Source organism: Triturus cristatus, chromosome 5_2 (assembly GCF_964204655.1).
Source record: "Triturus cristatus chromosome 5_2, aTriCri1.1, whole genome shotgun sequence".
Taxonomy (NCBI): Eukaryota; Metazoa; Chordata; class Amphibia; order Caudata; family Salamandridae; genus Triturus; species Triturus cristatus.
In genome coordinates, this window is record NC_140588.1 from 933,030,950 (window position 1) to 933,055,233 (window position 24,284).

Here is a 24,284-nt window from a genome sequence, read left to right on the forward strand (position 1 = left end):
GAGTTTTACTTTTCTTAGGAATGTGTGTATGTGTTTTGTATTAGTTGGTCTCTCCTGTGCTTGTTGTCCTCACAGCAAGTGGCCTACACAGTCTTTTAGACTGGTCTTTAGCCTATTTGGATTACTTGGACTTGCGGGTAAATCATTAAAAATCTTACATCATGACCTGTGGTTGTCCAAGCATGAAGTCTAAGAGTTTTGTCATGGGGGAGACACACTAAGAACAGATTAAATCTTTTAATTATTTGGGAATACTTTTTTGTGCATCCTGTAGCTTGACTCCATTATTAACTTTAAGAACTCACCAGCTCAGTAGGAATATTGAGCCTGTTTTTAGATTTGCACTCAAATTATGGCACAAAATGATCAAAGAGATACTGAGTTTATCTAAAGGTAAATGTGCCTCGACATAGGTTTATAGCACAGGTTATGGGACTATTGCAATGCGGGGGGCCCATCAAGATGTTGAAAATCATTTCACACGCAGATTACTGTAGTCTGTGGAGGTACCTCCACTTCTATATGCCATGAGGAACTTGGAATACCATATTTGGAGGACTTGATTGAACTTGCACCCTTGTTACTCTGGGATACGAGTTACAGGACTCCTGAGGCGGGACTTGCCAGAAGCTGTACTCCTGACTGTTTGTCTGTCAACAGGGTAGATCAGATTCCTTGGCTCTCTTACCCGAGGGAAACCTTTGAGATCTAGTTAAACAGCGTTATTCAAATAATTGTATGACTTTACAAATGGCAGGGACCAGTTCATGGAGTTGATTGTAAGACACTCTTTAGTATCAACAACAAGGAGTCTGGAGCCCTATCTAGAATGGATTGAGACCCTTGCGGGTGAGTAGCCGCGCTATACAAACTCCTGATTGGTTGATTGGGAACCCCACCCACCGCTTTTATCTTACACTTTTTAGATTAGGCACATTGCACTCTAAATTTGCCTCCCCCTGCAACGTGTTTAGCAACACGATTTACTTCCATGCTGTTGTGATAACGTCTCTAAGCAAAGCACAAGTCACTTTACATTCATTTGCACTCTGTATTCAGCTCCTCTGTCTCTTTTTTTTGGCCCTCATTCTACATTGTACTAAGCTGAGACAGCATGAGGATGGGCTTGTGTTTTTGCAGTGCCTGGGCTTGCTAGACTTCTGTCTTGCATTTTTAAATTTTATCACAGTGGCTTTTACTGTTAGTAAACTTTAGGAATTTTAAATACTTGTGGCATGTTTTTGTGATTTGCCTATGAAGACCCTTTTTTTACTGTTGGATATTACGTCTTGTTGACATGTCAATTTCTTTTATTATACCAATGATGTGTTGCATTTATGGCTTTTACCGAATAAAGATATTTGAATCAAAATCGATTTACTCCAAGGCAAGAGTATATTTGAGTCTGTTTTGTCAGTAGTAGTAACATAGTAGATTAACTGTGCATTTTGCAAAATTCACTTTTCTTACTAATGTGTGCGTGTGTTTTGTATTAGCGGGTCTCTCCCTAAACCCTTACTTCAATTTCCCTCAACCCCACATATTTTGCAGTAATTCTTTATTATATTCCCATCACCCTTCTTCAATGGCCCCCCATTTATTGCAAAATTCACTTTTCTTACTAATGTGTGCGTGTGTTTTGGATTGGCGGGTCTCTCCCTGAACCCTTACTTCACTTTCCCTCAACCCCACATATTTTGCAGTAATTCTTTATTATATTCCCATCACCCTTCTTCAATGGCCCCCCATTTATTGCAAAATTCACTTTTCTTACTAATGTGTGCGTGTGTTTTGTATTGGCGGGTCTCTCCCTGAACCCTTACTTCACTTTCCCTCAACCCCACATATTTTGCAGTAATTCTTTATTATATTCCCATCACCCTTCTTCAATGGCCGCCCATTTATTGCAAAATTCACTTTTCTTACTAATGTGTGCGTGTGTTTTGTGTTGGCGGGTCTCTCCTTGAACCCTTACTTCACTTTCCCTCAACCCCACATATTTTGCAGTAATTCTTTATTATATTCCCATCACCCTTCTTCAATGGCCCCCCATTTATTGCAAAATTCTATCCCGAAGTGTGTGTAGATGTCCAACACTGTGGTCGAGATCCTCCTACAGAAAAGATAGGAGAGGCAGTGATCTCCCGCCCGCTGGAAGTTTGTAAATTGCTTTTTGGAGTAGGTAAAGTAGTACAGATTTATGTACTTCAAAGTAGCTTTTGTGAATAGTTCCAGAGTATGTAACTAATCTGACTCTTTCACTGTGACAGGACACTGATTATAGACACAATTAAGTTAACAGGAATTTCCCGCATGAATAAGATTAAGATGGCGCCAACCAACAACACAAGTACAGATAATAAAGCGGTGATGAATGCATGGGACAAGGTTCACCCTCTATCAGGCAAGCGACCCGGGCAGTAACGAGTGAAATTAAAGCAAAGTGCTCTTCAGGGAAACCTTGCACAGGCTGGCTCCTAAGAAAAGCACATGCATTTTCATTAGCACATATCTCTTTAGTATTTAAAACATCTTTAGACAACCTTAATACACTTTCCTCGTAGAAGAAACATATACATGCATATTCATAACATTTCTGTGATTTAAAAGGTCCAACTTCCAGGCTGTGTATTCTCTGATGTTTTCTTTAAAGTTACTGCAGTCTTTAGTGCATTATGCTTGTAATGTTCAGTCATAGTGACCATTGAGACAACTGTGGTTCCCTTAATGCTGCTGTCATTTTTTTAATTAGACACAATGTTTGAATTTATTCTTTCTTTTGAATTTACCAAGGGCAAGCTGTATTATTGACATAACAGCCTTGATACCAGTACAAATGTGGATCAACGTAGCAGTGTGTATGTGCCTAGGCTGTATACATTGATAAAAATAAACTACACAAAGGAATGTCCTGCTTCCTGAGGGAACAGTGATTGCGACCCATTGGCCAGCTCACTCCCCTCTGAGTTATTTCCGAAGGATGCTCTAGGTTATGTCTGGACAGTAAAGAAACTGCTGGCTTGAAGGAGGTTTTTGTTCTGCGTGGGTCTTGAGTCCCATCCCTAAGAGTAGGGTCATCCCTGAGGTTACATTCATACCTTGGTGAATCTTATGGAACCTTCTCAGAAGCTCCTCAAACACCATCAATATGTATTCCACCTAAAGGCTAACCATAATCTGGCTGGCCTTGTGATATTGAAATGGTAAGCTGTGCCCATGGACGAAAGGATGGTGTTGGACAATCTGTCCATCTTTTAACAGGAGACGATCAACTGCAAAGTCCACCTCTCTTGAAAGGAGGTGTCCCTTACACGAAATGGCTGCTTACCTCCCCTCGTGATGGCCTGCTAGCCCATGAGCAGCAGATTATTGTCATTTTCAAAAGTGAAAAAGGGGGCTTCGCCTACTCCTCTGATCAAGATTCTGTCTACTGCGCTCCCCTCTAAGTTCACTCAATACCACTGATTATAACAATTGCAGAACTTTTGCTGAGCTCCCTGCTCTAAGTAAATTGTTTCATAAATTCGTTTCCCAGAAACTACAGGCTCACCTAGATAACTGGGAATCACTAGATTATGTGTTTTGTATTGGCAGGCCTCTGAATGATCAGCTTGGTTCTTAAATTAAACACAGGGGTGGAGAAAGCACCATATTGGAAACCATCCATCAAGGAATTAATGCCCTGTGCATTCTTTTACTACTAGTGACAGTCTTTTATGCAGTGGCCCTTTGAACACCAGGCCAGTGCCTAATCGATGTAACCTGTGAAAACACTCATGCAATCCTAAATTATAGCTTTTTTCTTTTCTCCAGCAAGTCAAACTTGGTGTTTTTCATTCACATGTTCCCATGATCATCTGTTAGCCTTGCCTGATTAATAAATATCTGAGGTGTTTAGTCGCTCAAAAGTATGACATAACATTTTGAATGCATGCAGATGATACATAGATCTTGGTAAAGGCGAGTAGAAGCAGGTCTCACCCCCGGACTCTATATCTTCATAAAATGCTGCAGGTTATGAAATGTAACCCACTTCAGCTGAAAGCAGAAACGCTTAAATTGTGATTCAGGTTCTGTTGCATCAATACACCATCTCTAGTGTTCCCCCACTCCTTCAAGAACATCCAGCTAGAAGAATGCCATAGAGATCAACACCCTTCTCAACATCTACAATACCACATTGAAAAATCACATAGAATGTTAAAATCCTCTGAATACTCGTGCCTTCAAGCCTAAGATGTCAGCACCATAGCCCACTAAAGCACTTACTGAAAATAAATGCACCATGTAAAGACAGGTGAAGAAATGGAGAAGTTCAAAATCTGAGGCGGGCATTACATTTTTGAAAATACTCTGTTCAAACTGTCATTCCATCATCACCACAAATTAAGCCACCTATAACAAGATCAGCATTATTGGAGCAATAAACAGAAGCAGAGCCCTCTTTAAGGCTGTTAAACTGTGTTCACCCGCTTCCCAGGACCCGCGATTCCACCTTTATCCAACAGATGCAGCACTATCAACCTCTTCTTCACAGAGCAAATCAACTAAATCAGATCTAACATACCCAGTTCATCATCATCATCAATGCCATCACCTATAACCAGCCAGCACACCACTAACTGGTAATCCTTCAAGTCTTTCTCTCACACAGACCTCTTCAACATTCTGAACTCATTAACAGCCACCTCCGATAAAGATGATGTGCTTCCCTCCTCCATCATCAAGTCTCAGTAAGGAGAAGCCCTCAGAAACCTTCTCCACATAGTCAATGCCTTCCTAATCTAGAGCTCCCTCCCGGAGAGCCTCATGACCGGGCGGATCATCCCCTGTTATGTTATGTTAGTTGAATTTATTAGCACACTAATCACCCTCATAGTGGTCTCACTAAGCTCAAGCACCTCACAGGTCACATTTAAAAAAGGTTAGAGGTTAAAAATCCAGGTTTTAAGAGATTTTTAAATAATAAAAAGTTTGAACAGCAGCGTAACTGCAAAGGTAATTGATTCCAATATTTGGGACCGGAAAAGAGTAGCCTCCATATCTAGCCGGGCGAATGTGCCTCAGGCATAAAAGGTGTTGCTCCCTGGATCTGAGGTTGCTGCTTGGTGTGCATGGTAGCAGTTTATCTTGCAAATATCCTGGGCCCCTGGAGGATAGGGATTTGTACACCTAGGATTTGTACACATAGGAGCTTAAAAAGAGCATGCTTCTTCATAGGAAGCCAGTGTAGGTCTCTGAGTGTGGATTCAGGAGGAGAGCAGGGTGGGAGGTTGTACACCAAACAGGCTGACGTATTTTGTACAATTTGGCAAAAAGGCCTTCATTGATAATACCATCAAAGTATTTCCATAGCCAAGACGACTAAGAATAATTGTCTGTGTGAGTGTTTCCTGGTCTGCAGAGGACGCCATTGAAAAACTATCCTAAGCATGCGCATCAAATCAAAGCATGTGCATGAGACTGAATTCACAAGTTCTTTAATGAAGAGGTTTTCGCCAAGATTTTTAAGTACACCTTTTGGAGTGGGAGTCTGTCCCAACTCCTTTGGCAACCAATCACTGGACTATATGGCATGGGATTTGCCAAAGAGAAGAATCTCCATGTTACTGGAGTTCAGCTGAAGAAAATTGGCAGACATCCAAGAGGCAATCTTGGTCATGCAGTCCCTGAACCTGTGTTCCTTAGATTCCGGGTCAAATCCAATAGTTAAGACCAATTGGGTGTCATCTGCATACAAGATGACTTTGAGGCCACAAGATCTTATTATTTTGGCCAGGGGCGCCACATATATTGAAAAGAGTAGTACTCAAAGATGATCCGTGTGACACCTCCTTATCCAAGGTCACAGTTCTAGAATTGAAGATTCCCAATTGTACTGTGTGTTTTCGGGCTGTCAAAAGATTTTTCAACCATCCTAATGCTTTGCACCTGACACCAGTCTCTTGCAGTCTCCTCATTAGAACTACATGGGAGATGGTGTTGTACGCTGCTGTTAGGTCAAGGAGGACCAGCATAACTGAGTTCCGCCCATCCTGGCCAAGTCTGGTCGAGTCAAGGACCTCTAGAAGTGTTGTTTTGGTGTTGTAAGGAGCACGGAAACCGGGACTGAGAGGGATCCAACAGGGAATGAGTTTCAGGGATAGAGATGAGTTGTTGATTGACTAATGTCTCCATCACCTTTCTAAAAAACAGAAGCAATTAATGGGTCTGTAGTTGACCAGCTCTCTGGGATTAGTTGTCAGTTTTTTTTTTAATCAGCCTAACATGGGTAGTTTTCTATTTTTCTGGTAAGGATTCCAAGTTCAGGGAAAGATTACACATATCTGTAATCAGCATAAGAAGGGCTAGTGTCACAGTAGCTACAACATGGCGGGTGGAGGCTAAGGTCCTAAGGAGATCCAGGATTAATTCTGTTCACCAACACCAGCACTTGATCCGAAGTGGCCGGGTTAAAAGCTTCTAAAATCACAGGGTGGGAAATATCCGATGGAATTAATGAAATTGACCCTTCTGGTTCAGAGCTGTTAGAGAAAGATTGATAAATATTGGAAATTTATTGTTCAAAATGATCTGCAAGGTCATCACAGAGTGCCTGAGACGCTGGAATGTGCAAAGTGCAGCTTGCAGGATTAGTAAATTCCTTCAAAATATTCCAGAGTTCTTTTGAGGAATTTCCTGCAATTTTGATCCTGTCCAATATAAAGGACTTTTTGGTTGCTTTAATGTTTTTATGGTACTTCCCTAGTGCAATTTTGAAAGTTATTCTGTCCTCAGGAGATTTTGAGGCGCTCCTCCTGTGCTCTCACTTTCTTCAGGTGCCTTTGTCCCTTTTTAAGGACTCGGAGTACCAGGGTGAAAAAAGCATACACTAGATCCAGCCAGCTTTGTCAACTTCCGTCCTATAACTCACCTCCCATTTGTTGGAAGAATCATTGAAAATGCAATTGCAACCCAGCTACAGTAGCACACCAGGAAGAGGAAGCTATTTCAAGGTTATCTATCATGATTCAGACAATGCTACCGTAGAGAAACATCCACATTCCACGTAGTCCACAGCACTATCTGCCTCCATAAAAAAAACAAGCCTTGCATCCTGGTCCTGCTCAACTTCTCTGAAGCTTTCAACACCTTCAGCCATCCAACAATGATCCACACCCTAGAAAATACATGGGGGTTATTGGAACACTTCAACAGTGATACACATTCTACCTCACTGGCCAACAGCAAGTCATTCAGGTAGGAACTAGCAGATACCAGACTCTCCCCATCACCTTACCAGGTCTTCATCCGGTCACCTTTATATTAGCCCATTCACCCTGTCACCTTTATATTGCCTCTTGGCAGCCATCCTTCCAGACAGCAACATCCACCTATCTATTGACAACACCTGAGCCTATCCCTAAATCTCCTAAGCCAACCAGCAACATATAGACACTCACAGCCTGCAAAGCTGGATGTCAACAAAAAACGTACTGATGTTCAACCACACAAAAATTGAATCGCTCCTTTTTGCCAACAAATCCTACACATTCTCTGATTTAGTCATGGCTCTCCAACTTTAACCTAACAGTCTTCGCACCCAAAGAGACAGAACAGGTCAAATTCCCCCTCAACTTGAACCTCTCTTTCAAGGAACACATTGCCAAAAGACCAAAGCAGCCTGGACCAACTCTCTTTTCCTAAATATAAGTAGGCAATGGCCGGCTCAATGGCATTCCAGAGACCACAAGCACCCTTGTGCTAAAGGATCTAATCTGGCTCTCCCGGCAATGCTGGATCATCTTCAAGATCAGCTGCATCACTTACAAGGCCCTGTACCCCAAAACCCCGGTCTTCCTAGCTGACAAACTAATAAAATCTGTAGGTCAGTGTCACAGGAGCAGCTCTGACATTGCCAGATTAGTGACTAATCACTGTAGGAAGGAGAAAACAAGCCTTCCCAGATTACATCCCCAGTATTTAGAATAGCATCCCCTTCAAGATTAGAAACCAACTCACATACAATTCAGGAAGACTCTGAAAACTCACCTCTTCAAGGAATATTGCTTCAAATAGGCTGACCTCCCTCCTTTACTAGCTCTACCCTTTACCTCTGTCCTACGTGTATCCCAGCTCCGCTTTTACCCCAGGATAGCTAGTAGTGGCTCGTAGTGGGAGTGTTGGGGGGTGGTAGGGCAGGGCGGGGGAGGGTCAGGGTGAGGGGTAGTAAACTCTGGCATATGGCCGACCGGAGGTAAGTACATGAATAAATAAATAAAACTAATTACATTACGTGCTGCAACGCAAATGGCGTTGCAGCGCGCGCACAATGTAATTTGTTTTCTGTATTTATTTATGAACTTACCTCCGGTCAGCCGTATGGCGGAGTTTACTACAACCCACCCTGCCCCTCCCCTGCCCCTCCCCCGCCCAGCCCCACTGCCCCGCAACACTCCCACTACGAGCGGCTACTAAGGCTAGCGCTCTATTGCTAACCAACTAGGTTTGCTTTTCAAAAATACCCAAACATACATACATACATACGTACACTTTTTTTTTGCAAACATGCAGTGGACAAAGTAACAGCTATGGCTTTTTGTCATGGGGAGGGTTTTGTAACCATTGGGCAACAGTTGGGAGTTAGGGCTCCTTTGTTGAACAGACTAACATAAAGTAATTGAGCTGTACTCTTAAAGAACAGTGATATAAAAAAGAGTCATACTGGTGAGATTAAAAGTCATCAACAGCAAAATACTTTGAACAATAGGCTAGCATTTTTAGTGCAGCCTAGGAAGGCTTGCATGTGTGCATCTTCACTTTGTAAACAGAAAACTTTACAAACTCGAAACAGCTGCAAATGTGGCCTTCCTGCAGGGTCACTTGTTTTTTTTTTTGCCTTTTTATTGAACCCTTTTTTGGTGGCAATAGTATTTTGTGCACATTACCCCTGCCAACCAGCAACCCTGTTTTCCATGTTTACACATTTTAAAATTCATATACACTTGACTGGCACATTTAATTTATTGTAAGTCCCTCCCCAGGGCCAGTAAATGTAATGCTAGTAATGGGCTGTGGCACTCATTGTGCCACCCACCAAAGTAGTGCTGTAAAACATATGTTAATTTAATGACTTGAGTGGTTCACCTTAACGAGGATTGTGATTATTATTTTAGGTGACTTCTAACCCTGCACAAATAATACTCCAATTTCTTACAGACTATCTCTACATTTGCGATTAAAGCCTACAATTCAAACATGTTACCAAGAGAGCAGTACAAAGTGAACTAGCAAGAGAACATGATGAATAATCTTAGTCTGATCTTCCTAAACAAATACCCTACAAACCAGCAGTTCAAATGTGAGCAATAGAGTAAATACAGCAATGAAGACAGACTGACTCATGTTGCTTCAGAGTTCTAAGAAAAGGACTACTTGAGCACCAGCAAGAATGGGAGCACAAATGCGGCAATGTAGCAATCTATAAAATGCCATGGGCAGGCAGTGGGAACCATTGGTAAATGAAAGCCAGGGGTTGAAGTGGTAGGACCCAAAGCCTAGAATTCTACAGTAGTTCTTACATGTTCTAATTTAGAGCATTAGTAACATGAGGTCAAACACCAGCTAAATTGTCTGTAGGTAGACCTAAAAGTGATGTCTGAATTTTAAAATGGCTGCTCTTCAACAATTGCAAGCTTTGAATATTGAAGTTCCACGTGTGTTATTTTCTTTTCCTATGTTTTGTCATGCAGGATGTCACATGTGTGGGGCGTCTTAAACTGAAGTTCATCGGCTGTTTGTACGGGATGAGCACCAGTGCTTAATTTGAGCTGGTGGTTTCTTGTGCCCGGTGCTGGCGCTTATTTGTCAACACGGGCGCTTGTGACAGTCTGCCATAAGGTGGCACTATCTGGCTGCTTTATTGATAACCACAATAACAGCTAGTCATTAATTCAATAAACATTAAAAATGTCTATTACCTACCGCCCAAGCCAATCTTATAGCTTTGGAGGGCTGAAATAGTCCGAATTGTCACCCCTGTAGGAGTGTGATGGTTAGTAGTTGTACTGTTACTATCATTGGCAGCATAGCAAGGACAGTGTGCAGTGCAAGCTGCAGTGGCCCGCTGACGAGAGCCCTGGCACCTATTTGTTTTTACACATTAAGCTCTGGCGAGCACTGTTCCCTCGATCACGCAGTCACTGCACGCGCAGGGGCTTGCTTTGCAACCAGTCCTGTGTTCTGGGACAGCACTGACTGAGTGCCCTTACAGAACGCCTAAGGCTTCTGGCAATAGTAAATCCTTTTTTTTAGGAATGTATCAGAAATAAAATCATTAGATGTAATTATTTTTCCACAGATGGTACCGCTACCCTGTGGACGTCTTAACCAATTAAGGCTGACCCCTGGCGCTCTAGAACTATATATATGTTTCCAGAGCTACCCTTGAGTTCTGGGAAGCCGTCCGCCCTGGGCTCAGTGTTCTGCTGTTTCAACACTAAGCCTTTGCTGTTCTTGCATTCACAGTTCTAATGGTGCTCATTACTATAAAAACTATTTTTATAGTAAGCAGAAATTCCGCGGTTGTTTATTTCAACCTTTGCCTGGAAATGTGCTGGTGAGGCCAGGGAATACATATTGGTATTTCTGGACGAGGAATGGAGATTAAAGAAGGTATTTGGAGGGAGGAATCATGTGTGATCATTTTAAGAAGTTAGTTTGCTTTGAGTTCTTTTTTTAGGAACTCTTGCACTCTTCAGCTTTCTCCCGCTGGGCATTTTACAACTCCAGTTACTTTCATAACTCCATTGTTGCAAGGGTGGAAACATTTCTTAGAGAAGTTAAACACAGACCTGGGAATGGAGCAATCATTTTTAGCACTCTTGATAAATATAATTTTGTTGGCTGGGGTGTTCCCACTGTTTTGATTAAAAAGATAGCATTTGAGGGTCTTTTTTTTATATTTTGGCGCCGCCAGTAGGTGCGCGCTAAGGATGCCTGCTCCGCATAATAGAAACAACTCACATACTGAGGCCACATTTACCACGATTTCACGTAACTCGGCACAGCAAGCCAACTTGCCTTGCCATGTACTGTTAAAGGGAGAGAGCAGAAATGGTCCGCATTTATAAAGATATGGTGCATTCCTGCTCTCTCCTTGAGCTGGCGCACTGTGTGTTGCCTAGCACCAATGAAGACACCTCTTGCACCATAGTGCGAGGGCGCCTGCCTTGCAGCAGGATTGTTTTTGTACAGGAAGCCATACTGTTAGATCTGGCATTATTTGCGTGGTTTCCCCTAAGTTTTTGCCTTCAGACCTGTTTTTGCTGACTTCATGTGCTGGTCTTAGGATTCTGTGCATTTTACCACTGTTAATCACTGCCAAAGGGATTTTTGCTCATTCCATGTGGTAACATCGGCTTATCCACAATTGGCATATTCAATTTACTTCTAAGTTTCTACTAATGCCCAGTCGCTGTTAATTAAACTATACTACTGGGCCTGATTGGTCCCCCACTTAAGTAGCCCTGCAAACATGTCTCAGACCTGTCATAACATAGCCTGTGGGGGCAGTTTCTAACTGCCATGTTGACCTGGCAACTTAAACCTCTTGCCAGGCCCAAACCTTCCTTTTTAATATATATGAGGCACCCCTATGGTAAGCCCTGGACATTCCAGTGGAAAGGGTGCAATGTGCTTAAAAAGCTAGTCATATACTTTTTAGTTTTACATGTCCTGTTGGTGAAAAACTCTTAAATTTGTTTTTCACTACTGTAGGACCCATGTCTCCCATAGGATAACCTTGGGGTTGCCTAATTATATTTTAGAAGTGTATTTTTTTAATGGGGAGATATAACTACATCAGGTTTGGTGTCTCTGAAGTCCTAATTTAAAGTCCTAACTTATGGTGAAGTCGGGTGTCCATACACAAAGGGCTGCAAACCCCCCTGTAATGAGTCTGGAGCCAGGGCAGGAATGGAGGACATCTGTATCCTACAAAGGCATCGCCTTGAAGTCTCCCTCACTTCAATGGGACCACTGGGTATTAGTACTGGACCTCCAACACCACCACTTCAGTACACTTCTGGACCTGTGGATACTCTGCCAGGGGCAAGTACTGCTGTGCTGCTAAAAAGACTACCACTCTGCTGGACTGCTGCTCTGCTGGGCTCCTGCTCTGCTGTGCTGACTTGCTGCCTGCTGCCCTCTTGCCTGGGTGAGAAGGATTGTACCTGCATCACTTGAACCCAGAACCCAGAGTGACTCCAAGGCTAGTTGGCAGGCCTCCTGTTCTAAAGCCTCGGGGACATAACAGGCTTCCAACAACCTTCATCTGCACATAGACTCTGTCATCTGTGATTCTACCCTGCCAAGTGGTGCCACAACCAGTCCTGGACAATTGGAAGTGGGCTTAACATGCTTACGAGTGTAACTGACGCATGTTTTCTGCTGAGCGGTGCATCCTCGAGCCAAACTGATGCATCTTCTCGGCTAAGCAGCGCATCCTCGAGCTGAACCGACGCATTTCCTCAGCTGAGTGGTGCATCCTCAAGTAGAACTGACACATCACCACTGCTGCATGAATTGGACATGGCACAAAAAGCCCTCATCACCCTCGTAGTCATGGGAACTGACGCATCGCCAAAGGTGCAGCATATCTACGACCCAAGTCCTTGCATCCCTCATCGACACTAGCTCGATAATGATGCCAGCCTGCACATCTCAGCCTCGCAGATCTTCGGAACTGATGCATCGGCAGCTGCGCGCTGCATCCTCAGTGCCCAGAATGTGTATCACAAGCCCCGTCGATGGGATCCTCAATGATGATGCAACCGGACCATGCACCTCAGCCTTGCTGCATCTTGGAACCGATGCATCACTTTGGCTGCATGACGGTTCTTTGCCCGTTATCGAAGCAGCGCTCAACAAACAGAATTAAGGTACTTTGTTTAGCGGGCCTTACCTGGTCACTGTACTGGCCAGCGCTCCATTATGGTCGGCCTGAACTTGTGACTTTGTCTCGGCACGGTGCAACTAGATATTACTTGTTGGAGCTTTGTGCTTTTTTGCGCTATTTTACCATTATTCTTTGAAATTCAATATCTCCAGTTTCCCTGATTTCATTTTGGTCATTTTGATCTTATTTTATTTATTAAAAAACACTCTATTTTTATTTTTCTTAACCTGGTGAGGGATCTTTTTGTGTGGCGTTCCCACAGTTTTTATTGTTTGAAGTGTTGCACAAATACTTTACATATTGCCTCCAACACAGATACTGCTCTGTGTCACGGTACCAGAGGGTTGGCACAGGTTAATTTGGGGTTTGCTTGAGCCTCATGCTGACTAGGATTGTGGTTACTGTTTGACCAGGGCTCACACCCCAGTCAACTAGAAACCCAATTTCTAACTCATACCTTCCTGCACAAAAACAATCCTTAGCGGCATATTCCTCTTCTTGTGTGAAGAATGCAGCACATTTGGAAAAAGGAAGTAAGGAGGAGAGATAAAGATAGTTCTCCCCCTAGTGCCTCTGTAGGGTAGGTGAACCATTTTGGTGCATACCCACGTTTACAGGTCTTTGTAAATATGGGTTTGAGTCAAAATGCATCTGTGGATGCATAGGAACGACCATGCTCCAGCCATATAATGCCTACCCAATGCAAATTAACACAATATAGAACTATATCGCTGCATTGCTCTATTTGTATTAACTAAACCATGCAAAGTGACTGAAGGGCATTGAAACGAGCAGTGGCAATTGTGCGTTTGATCTATATGTGTGAAAGTATTGGTATTGATATAGCTCAAACCCAGCTAGTGCTTCATCTGTGAAAGGGTAAGTGCTGGGCCCAAAGGTTTGCTTAGACTCCCGATGTTGGTGATTTTGAAGGTCAGGCTACCAAATACAAAGGCTGCCTATTCTTGATTTCACCTCATGCCTCTTTACTCCACCACCAGACACTCCCTGCCTCTTTATCTCATTCTTGCAGGTTCTTTTTTCATTCCTTCTTTCTCCCTTTGTCAATGTTGTTCTGTTTTTCTCTCACTCTTGATTTCCCCCTTATGTGCTTTTCTCTGTCTTGCTCTGGAACACAGCATACTAAGAGAGAATAAGTGCCACTCCCTGATTCAGTGTCAGCAGACCCCCCGCCCCCCCCCCCACCTGCAACCACTGGCTCAAATTATGCACTGAATTTAGCTAGGAAGCAATTTGGTGATGTTGAGTTGTGGGGCTCCCACAGATCTTGTGCTCTGTGCCCTGTCTGGGTGTGAATAGTCCACTCCTGTGCTTGTTCCACCAGTCCCTAGGACATGACTACTGGCTGCTGATCAAGGCACGCAAGGCTCTACTGACCCCCCTTGGAGGACAAGCAACTGCCACAGCTATGGGCCTCCTCACCCACTTACTCATTTACTAGGAAACATTAATTTATTCAACCGTTTACTCACTCATCCATTTACTGCCTAACCAATCCATTTACTCACTCATCATTAAATGTAGGCACAACAAATCACTCACTTACCACAGGAGCCTCTACTATGTAGCCTTGTTCAGTTGTCCCCTATTACAGCTGGTAAGTAATGCACACTACCAAAAGATGCATTCACCCACAACCACACAAAGAGCGTCAGACTATGTTAATAGACTGATAAAACCCTTGACGATACACAGATACGCCAGAGGGGGGCGGAATATGACTATTGAGCTGATAATCTAATTCCCATCAATTTGTAGGTTCTATCAGCCACTTAACTGACTAAAATAAAAACTGTATTGAGCTAGAATTCATGCATGGTGACGTAATTAAATACACGTGCCCAAGCAGTTTGGAAGACTGGCCCTTTTGGGTGTCTTTTAGGAATAAAAATTATAGTTGTACATGTTGATAAGTGGTAGTTCTGGCCACCGGCCGATGACTAAGCAGAACAAGGCACTTTCATATAAAATATGCTCTGCGTTTGTGGAAAAAAAACATATTTTAAAAATCTGCTATGCGTCTAAAATACACTTCGCCCTAAGCATGGCCTCAGATCTTAGTCCCACTGCTGCAGAGGATTCCGGTAAATTAAAGGCGTCCTCCAGTGAATGATAACACAATGTCGAAAGCCGCACCCAGGGGTCATTCAGAGCCTTACTCCCAGGCATTGTTAGGGTGCATGAGTAGGTAAGGGGGGTGGGGGGGCACATGTTTTATGCAGCGCTAAGGAATGGCAGAAGTTTCGAAGCGCCTGAAACGGCGGGACTATCTGAAAAATTCTTAGCCATCCCCAAAGTGATCTGACCCACCCCGGCGTCAACCAGCCTAGACTGAGCAAAATACAGAGCACCCCAGAGATACTTTTAATATGTCAAATCATGCCATTACTGACAGAGCAAGTAAACGGGGCCCGTACCGTTCACCAGCAAGCACTGCTAAAGCCAATAGGTCTAGCTTATAGGTAGAACCAAAAATGAAAACCACACCTGTTAGCATTGCCAATGCTTGTTACTGCTTGCACTCTGAAAACAGAAAACTGTTCTACAATTGATACATGACATTGGGTGTAGTCATGATGAATATTTCAGTGTAAGACCGACTTAGTAGAGATAGAACTTCATTTGTTTATCCTCATACTGTAGCATACAGATTATATACATCTGATGAGCCTTCAAGTATCCAAAAGGTGATGCACAGCGCTATATGGGATTTTTTAAAATAAATACATTTTATTTGTGTAATGTAACCGGCAGGAGGAAACACAGACAACATGAAAGGGCTCTTGTTAAGTCATGGGCCACCACATGGGTTTGCCTCACAGCTTGACTCTTCTGAAGACAAGAGCTAATTATAACGCTGGCGGTGATAGGTCCTTCACCTAACAAAGCCAGGGAATTACTGTTAAGTGAAAAGTAACCACAGACTGTCACAACAGATGAATGCAATCCCATATTATCACGCTGAACAAATTGCTGTTTTAATCGCAAAACAGGAAAAGCACAAGCACTTCAGCTAATTTCCATATAATTACTGAAAGTTATAGGGTGGTTAAATGCTACATTGCGAACGAAACCATTACCATGATAGCACGTGAGTGTGACAAAAATTAAAGGAACTGTCTTATGTGCCATAGTCAGTAAATCTTATTTTCACTGTTACTTGATATCGATTCATCAAATTCGGATCCAACTTTATATGGTAATCACTTACAATTTTATAGCAGTATCCTTTGTTCACACACAATTTACTTCTTTACTTCTAAGTTGCCTGCTTGACCTGCTGCTGTTTAAAGGGCAACCAAGTGAAATAGCAGCATTGCCCCACTGGTGACAAAGAAGTACCATCAGGGAACAAGAGGATGCAAGTTTATTGTTTTGGTGGTGGTAAATCATGCCCAGCCGGGTTATAGGAGGATATAAGATTATTGTTTTGGTATATCATGCCCAGCCGTGTTATACAAGGATATAAGATTATTGTTTTGATGGTTGCAAATCATGCCCAGCCAGGTTGTACGAGGATATACGATTATTGTTTTGGTGGTGGTAAATCATGGCCAGCCAGGTTATACGAGGATATAAGTTTATTGTTTTGGTGGTGGTAAATCATGCCCAGCCAGGTTGTATGAGGATATAAGATTATTTTTTTGGTGGTGGTAAATCATTAGGGGTGGGCGGAATTTGCAAAATTCACTTTCGTAAACTATCGCGAAAATGTTAAAAATCTCCGCAAACACGCGGAAATATCGCGAAGACGCAGACGTTTTTTTCCTGCCCGTTCGCGGTATTATCTGCATGATCGCGGCTCGCCAACTTACCCATGCGGTTGCTCACGGGCGCGAGATCTCAATCATCTCATACTCTCGCAGTGCATGATCGCGAGAAGAAAGATGTGATCGCGCGACGAATGACGTGATCGCGTGACAAATGACGTTAATGCGGGCACGTACTGTCGCAAGACAGCGCAAATGGCTACCAACAATCCAACATCTCGTGGAGAACGCGACCGGATCGGGAAAACTTGTCGGCGAACGCGGGGATTCAGGTAAGGCGATCGCGCGCACGAAAGAATGTCTTTTTTTACAGCGCGAGCAAGAAAAAAAATTCCGGTAAGATGCTGATTGCGGAAATTTTGACATTTTCGCGTTCTCCGCGGAACGCGAAAATGTCAAATTATCGCAATTTCCGTGAGCGGAACGGAATTTTAGCCCAGGCCTATAAATCATGCCCAGCCAGGTTGTACGAGGATATAAGATCATTGTTTTGGTGGTGGTAAATCATGCCCAGCCAGGTTATACGAGGATATAAGATTATTGTTTTGGTATATCATGCCCAGCCGTGTTATACAAGGATATAAGATTATTGTTTTGATGGTTGCAAATCATGCCCAGCCAGGTTGTACGAGGATATACGATTATTGTTTTGGTGGTGGTAAATCATGGCCAGCCAGGTTATACGAGGATATAAGTTTATTGTTTTGGTGGTGGTAAATCATGCCCAGCCAGGTTGTATGAGGATATAAGATTATTTTTTTGGTGGTGGTAAATCATTAGGGGTGGGCGGAATTTGCAAAATTCACTTTCGTAAACTATCGCGAAAATGTTAAAAATCTCCGCAAACACGCGGAAATATCGCGAAGACGCAGACGTTTTTTTCCTGCCCGTTCGCGGTATTATCTGCATGATCGCGGCTCGCCAACTTACCCATGCGGTTGCTCACGGGCGCGAGATCTCAATCATCTCATACTCTCGCAGTGCATGATCGCGAGAAGAAAGATGTGATCGCGCGACGAATGACGTGATCGCGTGACAAATGACGTTAATGCGGGCACGTACTGTCGCAAGACAGCGCAAATGGCTACCAACAATCCAACATCTCGTGGAGAACGCGACCGGATCGGGAAAACTTGTCGGCGAACGCGGGGATTCAGGTAAGGCGATCGCGCGCACGAAAGAATGTCTTTTTTTACAGCGCGAGCAAGAAAAAAAATTCCGGTAAGATGCTGATTGCGGAAATTTTGACATTTTCGCGTTCTCCGCGGAACGCGAAAATGTCAAATTATCGCAATTTCCGTGAGCGGAACGGAATTTTAGCCCAGGCCTATAAATCATGCCCAGCCAGGTTGTACGAGGATATAAGATCATTGTTTTGGTGGTGGTAAATCATGCCCAGCCAGGTTATACGAGGATATAAGATTATTGTTTTGGTATATCATGCCCAGCCGTGTTATACAAGGATATAAGATTATTGTTTTGATGGTTGCAAATCATGCCCAGCCAGGTTGTACGAGGATATACGATTATTGTTTTGGTGGTGGTAAATCATGGCCAGCCAGGTTATACGAGGATATAAGTTTATTGTTTTGGTGGTGGTAAATCATGCCCAGCCAGGTTGTATGAGGATATAAGATTATTTTTTTGGTGGTGGTAAATCATTAGGGGTGGGCGGAATTTGCAAAATTCACTTTCGTAAACTATCGCGAAAATGTTAAAAATCTCCGCAAACACGCGGAAATATCGCGAAGACGCAGACGTTTTTTTCCTGCCCGTTCGCGGTATTATCTGCATGATCGCGGCTCGCCAACTTACCCATGCGGTTGCTCACGGGCGCGAGATCTCAATCATCTCATACTCTCGCAGTGCATGATCGCGAGAAGAAAGATGTGATCGCGCGACGAATGACGTGATCGCGTGACAAATGACGTTAATGCGGGCACGTACTGTCGCAAGACAGCGCAAATGGCTACCAACAATCCAACATCTCGTGGAGAACGCGACCGGATCGGGAAAACTTGTCGGCGAACGCGGGGATTCAGGTAAGGCGATCGCGCGCACGAAAGAATGTCTTTTTTTACAGCGCGAGCAAGAAAAAAAATTCCGGTAAGATGCTGATTGCGGAAATTTTGACATTTTCGCGCTCTCCGCGGAACGCGAAAATGTCAAATTATCGCAATTTCCGTGAGCGGAACGGAATTTTAGCCCAGGCCTATAAATCATGCCCAGCCAGGTTGTACGAGGATATAAGATCATTGTTTTGGTGGTGGTAAATCATGCCCAGCCAGGTTATACGAGGATATAAGATTATTGTTTTGGTATATCATGCCCAGCCAGGTTATACGAGGATATAAGATTATTGTTTTGGTAGTGGTAAATCATGCCCAGCCATGTGGTACGAGGTTATAAAATTATTGTTTTGGTATATCATGACCAGTCAGCTTCCACGAAGATATAAGATTATTGTTTTGGTATATCATGACCAGTCAGCTTATAGAAGGATATAAGATTATTGTTTTGGTATATTATGCCCAGCCAGGTTATACGAGGATATAAGATTATTGTTTTGGTGGTGGTAAATCATGCCCAGCCAGGTTATACGAGGATATAGGTTTATTGTTTTGGTGGTGGTAAATCATGACCAGCTGGGTTACATGAGGATATAAGATTATTGTTTTGGTATATCATGCCCAGCCAGGTTATACGAGGATATAAGATTATTGTTTTGGTGGTGGTAAATCATGCCCAGCCAGGTTGTATGAGGATATAAAATTATTGTTTTGGTATATCATGACCAGTCAGTTTACACGAGGATATAAAATTATTGTTTTGGTATATCATGACCAGTCAGTTTATTGAAGGAAATAAGATTATTGTTTTGGTATATTATGCCCAGCCAGGTTATACGAGGATATAAGATTATTGTTTTGGTGGTGGTAAATCATGCCCAGCCAGGATGTACAAGGATATAAAATTATTGTTTTGCTATATCATGACCAGTCAGTTTACACGAGGATATAAGATTATTGTTTTGGTTTATCATGCCCAGTCACCTTATACGAGGATATAAGATTATTGTTTTGGCACATCATGCCCAGTCAGCCTATACGAGGATATAAGATTATTATTTTGGGTATATCATGCCCAGCCAGGTTATACCAGGATATAAGATTATTATTTTGGTGGTTGTAAATCATGCCCAGCCAGGTTATATGAGGATCTAAGATTATTGTTTTGGTGGTGGTAAATCATGCTCATCCAGGTTATACGAGGATATAAATTTATTGTTTTGGTGGTGGCTAATCATGAACAGCCGGGTTATATGAAGATATAAGATTATTGTTTTGGTATATCATGCTCAGCCAGGTCATACGAGGATATAAGATTATTGTTTTGGTATATCATGCCCAGCCAGGTTATACGAGGATATAAGATTATTGTTTTGGTGGTGGTAAATCATGCACAGCCAAGTTGTAGGAGGATATAAAATTATTGTTTTGGTGGTGGTAAATCATGACCAGCCAGGTTATACGAGGATATAAGAATATTGTTTTGGCATATCATGACCAGTCAGTTTATACGAGGATCTAAGATTATTGTTTTGGTATATGATGCCCAGCAGGTTATACAAGGATGTAAGATTATTGTTTTGGCATATCATGATCTGCCAGTTTATAAGAGGATATAAGATTATTGTTTTGGTATATCATGCCCAGTCAGGTTATACGGGGATATAAGATTAATGTTTTGGTATATCATGCCCAGCCAGGTTATACGAGGATATAAGATTATTATTTTGGTGGCGGTATATCATGCTCAGCCAGGTTATATGCGGATATAAGATTATTGTTTTGGCATGTCATGCCCAGTCAATTTATACGAGGATATAAGATTATTGTTTTGGTATATCATGCCCAGCCGTGTTATACGAGAATATAAGATTAATATTTTGGTGGCGGTATATCATGCCCAGCCTGGTTATACAAGGATATAAGATTATTGTTTTGGCATATCATTACCTGTCTGCTTATATGAGGATATAAGATTATTGTTTTGGTATATCATGCCCAGACGTGTTATACGAGGATATAAGATTATTGTTTTGGTATGTCATGCCCAGCCAGGTTATACAAGGATATAAGATTATTGTTTTGGTTGTGGTAAATCATGCCCAGCCAGGTTGTACGAGGATATAAAATTATTGTTTTGGTGGTGGTAAATTATGACCAGCCAGGTTATACGAAGAATATTGTTTTGGCATATCATGACCAGTCAGTTTATAGGAGGATATAAGATTATTGTTTTGGTATATGATGCCCAGCCAGGTTATACAAGGATATAAGATTATTGTTTTGGCATATCATGACCAGCCAGTTTATAAGAGGATATATGATTATTGTTTTGGTATATCATATCCAGCCAGGTTATATGAGGATATAAGATTAATGTTTTGGTGGCGGTATATCATGCTCAGCCAGGTTATATGCGGATATAAGATTATTGTTTTGGCATATCATGCCCAGTCAGTTTATACGAGGATATAAAATTATTGTTTTGGTATATCATGCCCAGCCGTGTTATACGAGAATATAAAATTAATATTTTGGTGGCAGTATATCATGCCCAGCCTGGTTATACGAGGAAATAAGATTATTGTTTTGGCATATCATGCCCTGTCAGTTTATACGAGGATATAAGATTATTGTTTTGGTATATCACGCCAGCCATGTTATATGAGGATATAAGATTATTATTTTGGTGGTGGGATATCATGCCCAGCCAGGTTATACAAGGATATAAGATTATTGTTTTGGTATATCATGCCCAGCCAGGTTATACAAGGATATAAGATTATTGCTTTGGTTGTGGTAAATCATGCCCAGCCAGGTTGTACGAGGATATAAAATTATTGTTTTGGTGTTGGAATATCATGCCCAGCCGTGTTATACAAGGATATAAGATTATTTTTTTGGTGGCGGTATATCATGCCCAGCCAGTGTATATGAGGATATAAGATTAATGTTTTGGTATATCATGCCCAGCCGTGTTATACGAGGATATAAGATTATTATTTGTTGGCGGTATATCATGCCCAGCCTGGTTATACGAGGATATAAGATTATTGTTTTGGCACATCATGCCGTGTCAGTTTATACGAGGTAATAAGATTATTGTTTTGGTATATCACGCCAGCCATGTTATATGAGGATATAAGATTATTATTTTGGTGGTGGGATATCATGCCCAGCCAGGTTATACAAGGATATCAAATTATTGTTTTGGTATATCATGCCCAGCCAGGTTATACAAGGATATAAGATTATTGTTTTGGTTGTGGTAAATCATGCCCTAGCCAGGTTGTACGAGGATATAAAATTATTGTTTTGGTGGTGGTATATCATGCCCAGCCGTGTTATACGAGGAGATAAGATTATTATTTTGGTGGCGGTATATCATGCCCAGCCAGTGTATATGAGGATATAAGATTAATGTTTTGGTATATCATGCCCAGCCATGTTATACGAGGATATAAGATTATTATTTGGTGGCGGTATATCATGCCCAGCCAGGTTATACGAGGATATAAGATTATTGTTTTGGTATATCATGCCCAGCCAGGTTATACGAGGATATCAGATTATTGTTTTGGTGGTGGTAAATTATGCCCAGCCAGGTTGTACAAGGAAATAAAATTATTGTTTTGGTGGTGGTATATCATGCCCAGCCGTGTTATACGAAGATATAAGATTATTATTTTGGTGGCGGTATATCATGCCCAGCCATGTTATATGAGGATATAAGATTATTATTTTGGTGGCGGTATATCATGCACAGCCAGGTTATACAAGGATGTAAGATTATTGTTTTGGCAATGGTAAATCATGATTAGCCAGGTTACACAAGGCTATAAGATTAATGTTCCAGTGCTAGCAGCTAATGCCCACACAGGTTACATGAGGCTAAAAGATTAGTGTTGCAGTGGTGGTAAATACTGACCAGTCTTGTTACACAAGCTTGTAATCTTAGTGTTGCGAATGTGCTACACAATGACCTTTTGTACGGGCCATATAATCAAGGAACGGCGATAACATTATTGCCGCTTTAGCGGCAGGAAACTGCCACTAAAGCAGCGATATTGGCTTGATAATATGCCCTTGTGAACCTGGGCTTCTATGGGAATTCCCAAGGGCATATTATCAAGCCCATTATTGCCGCTTTAGCGGCAGTTTCCTGCCACTAAAGCGGCGATAATGCTATCGCCTTCCTTGATAATATGGCCCTACTTTGGTTTCTCAGGGTATAATATTATTCCCAAATGTCACTGAGTTCACTTGCCAAAGTCTGATCCTAGAGGCAGGTATGAAACTGACAATCAGGCGAGAGAGAAAGAATACCTGAGATCTTACTGTATGGTTCCAAACAAATGAAGTTTGTGTGAAAGGCTTTTGCATCCATTTTTTGAAGTTTAGCAAAAGATGCATTTAGTTTTCCAAATTTCTGTCTATTTATGTCGAGAAAAGATCTCACGTTTTGATATTGAGTGCTTTACAGCATATAAAAAGGACATATACAGAAGGGCAAGCGCCAGTCACAGCGCCTAGTAAAATATCATCGATTATTTTAATCTTTGGAAAGCCAGGAAGATATTTTGCAGATGGTAAGATTGGCACTGAGCTTGAAGACATGGATGCCATTCCCAAGAAAGCTTGTGCCTGGTTTAAGCAGTATGGACATCATTAGGAGCAGTTCATGTCATGTCTCCTTCCAGCACTCACTGTGGAGGAGGAGTGATGCTCCTATTTGTGTCATCGTTTAACCCTTTGTGCTCAGGTACAGCCGGCCGGCCGCAGTGTCTGACGGAATCATTTGCGAATAAGGAATACCTAAAAGAAACTGCCAACAAATCAAGGCTGCAAGTAAACCATACTTCTAATTTTGTTAGGTGGATGGTATTTTTTTTTTTTTTTAAACACATTTTATTTGTCAAAAGCACATAGAGTGGAGCTCTGTAACCCAGAGGCTTCCGTAGCATCAATATACATTATCATGACTTTGACACTTTTCTCATATAGAAATAAAAACGCAATATTGGAAGGACTTGCAAATTAAACAGAGCAGAAGAAATAAGGAACAAACAAACACCCCCGCCCCCCACCCAATCGCACTGTTAGCCAAGCAAAATCAAATTGTACAGTCAGAGCATCAATCCTACGCCCACTACAATACCTTACAAAAAGGGCTCTATCCCACCTAATGTATATACAATCAAATAAAGGGAAAATATATAATAACCACCCCAAAACAAACAAGCATTTGCAATGCAATAGGTCTCGCATTTACGCGAGTTTCAGCTATTGACATTGCAAATAAAATGTCTTTTATTTTTGTTTTTAAAACATAAATAAAAGGCATTATCATTTACAATGCCAATAGCTTAAACTCGGGTAAATGCGAGACCTATTGCATTGCAAATGCTTGTTATGTTTGGAGTTTTTGTGAATAGTTGAGTTGAAGCCCAATGTTTTGGATTGGGTATCAGCTTTCTATTTAAGGAC

The 24,284-nt window shown here is 42.0% G+C and overlaps 1 protein-coding gene across 3 annotated transcripts in view; it reads right to left on the minus strand.

The window, feature by feature from the left end:
• Positions 1 to 24,284, minus strand: part of TENM1 (teneurin transmembrane protein 1) — a 1,737,496-nt gene that overhangs the window by 858,571 nt on the left and 854,641 nt on the right. The gene's annotated exons all lie outside the window — the stretch shown is intronic.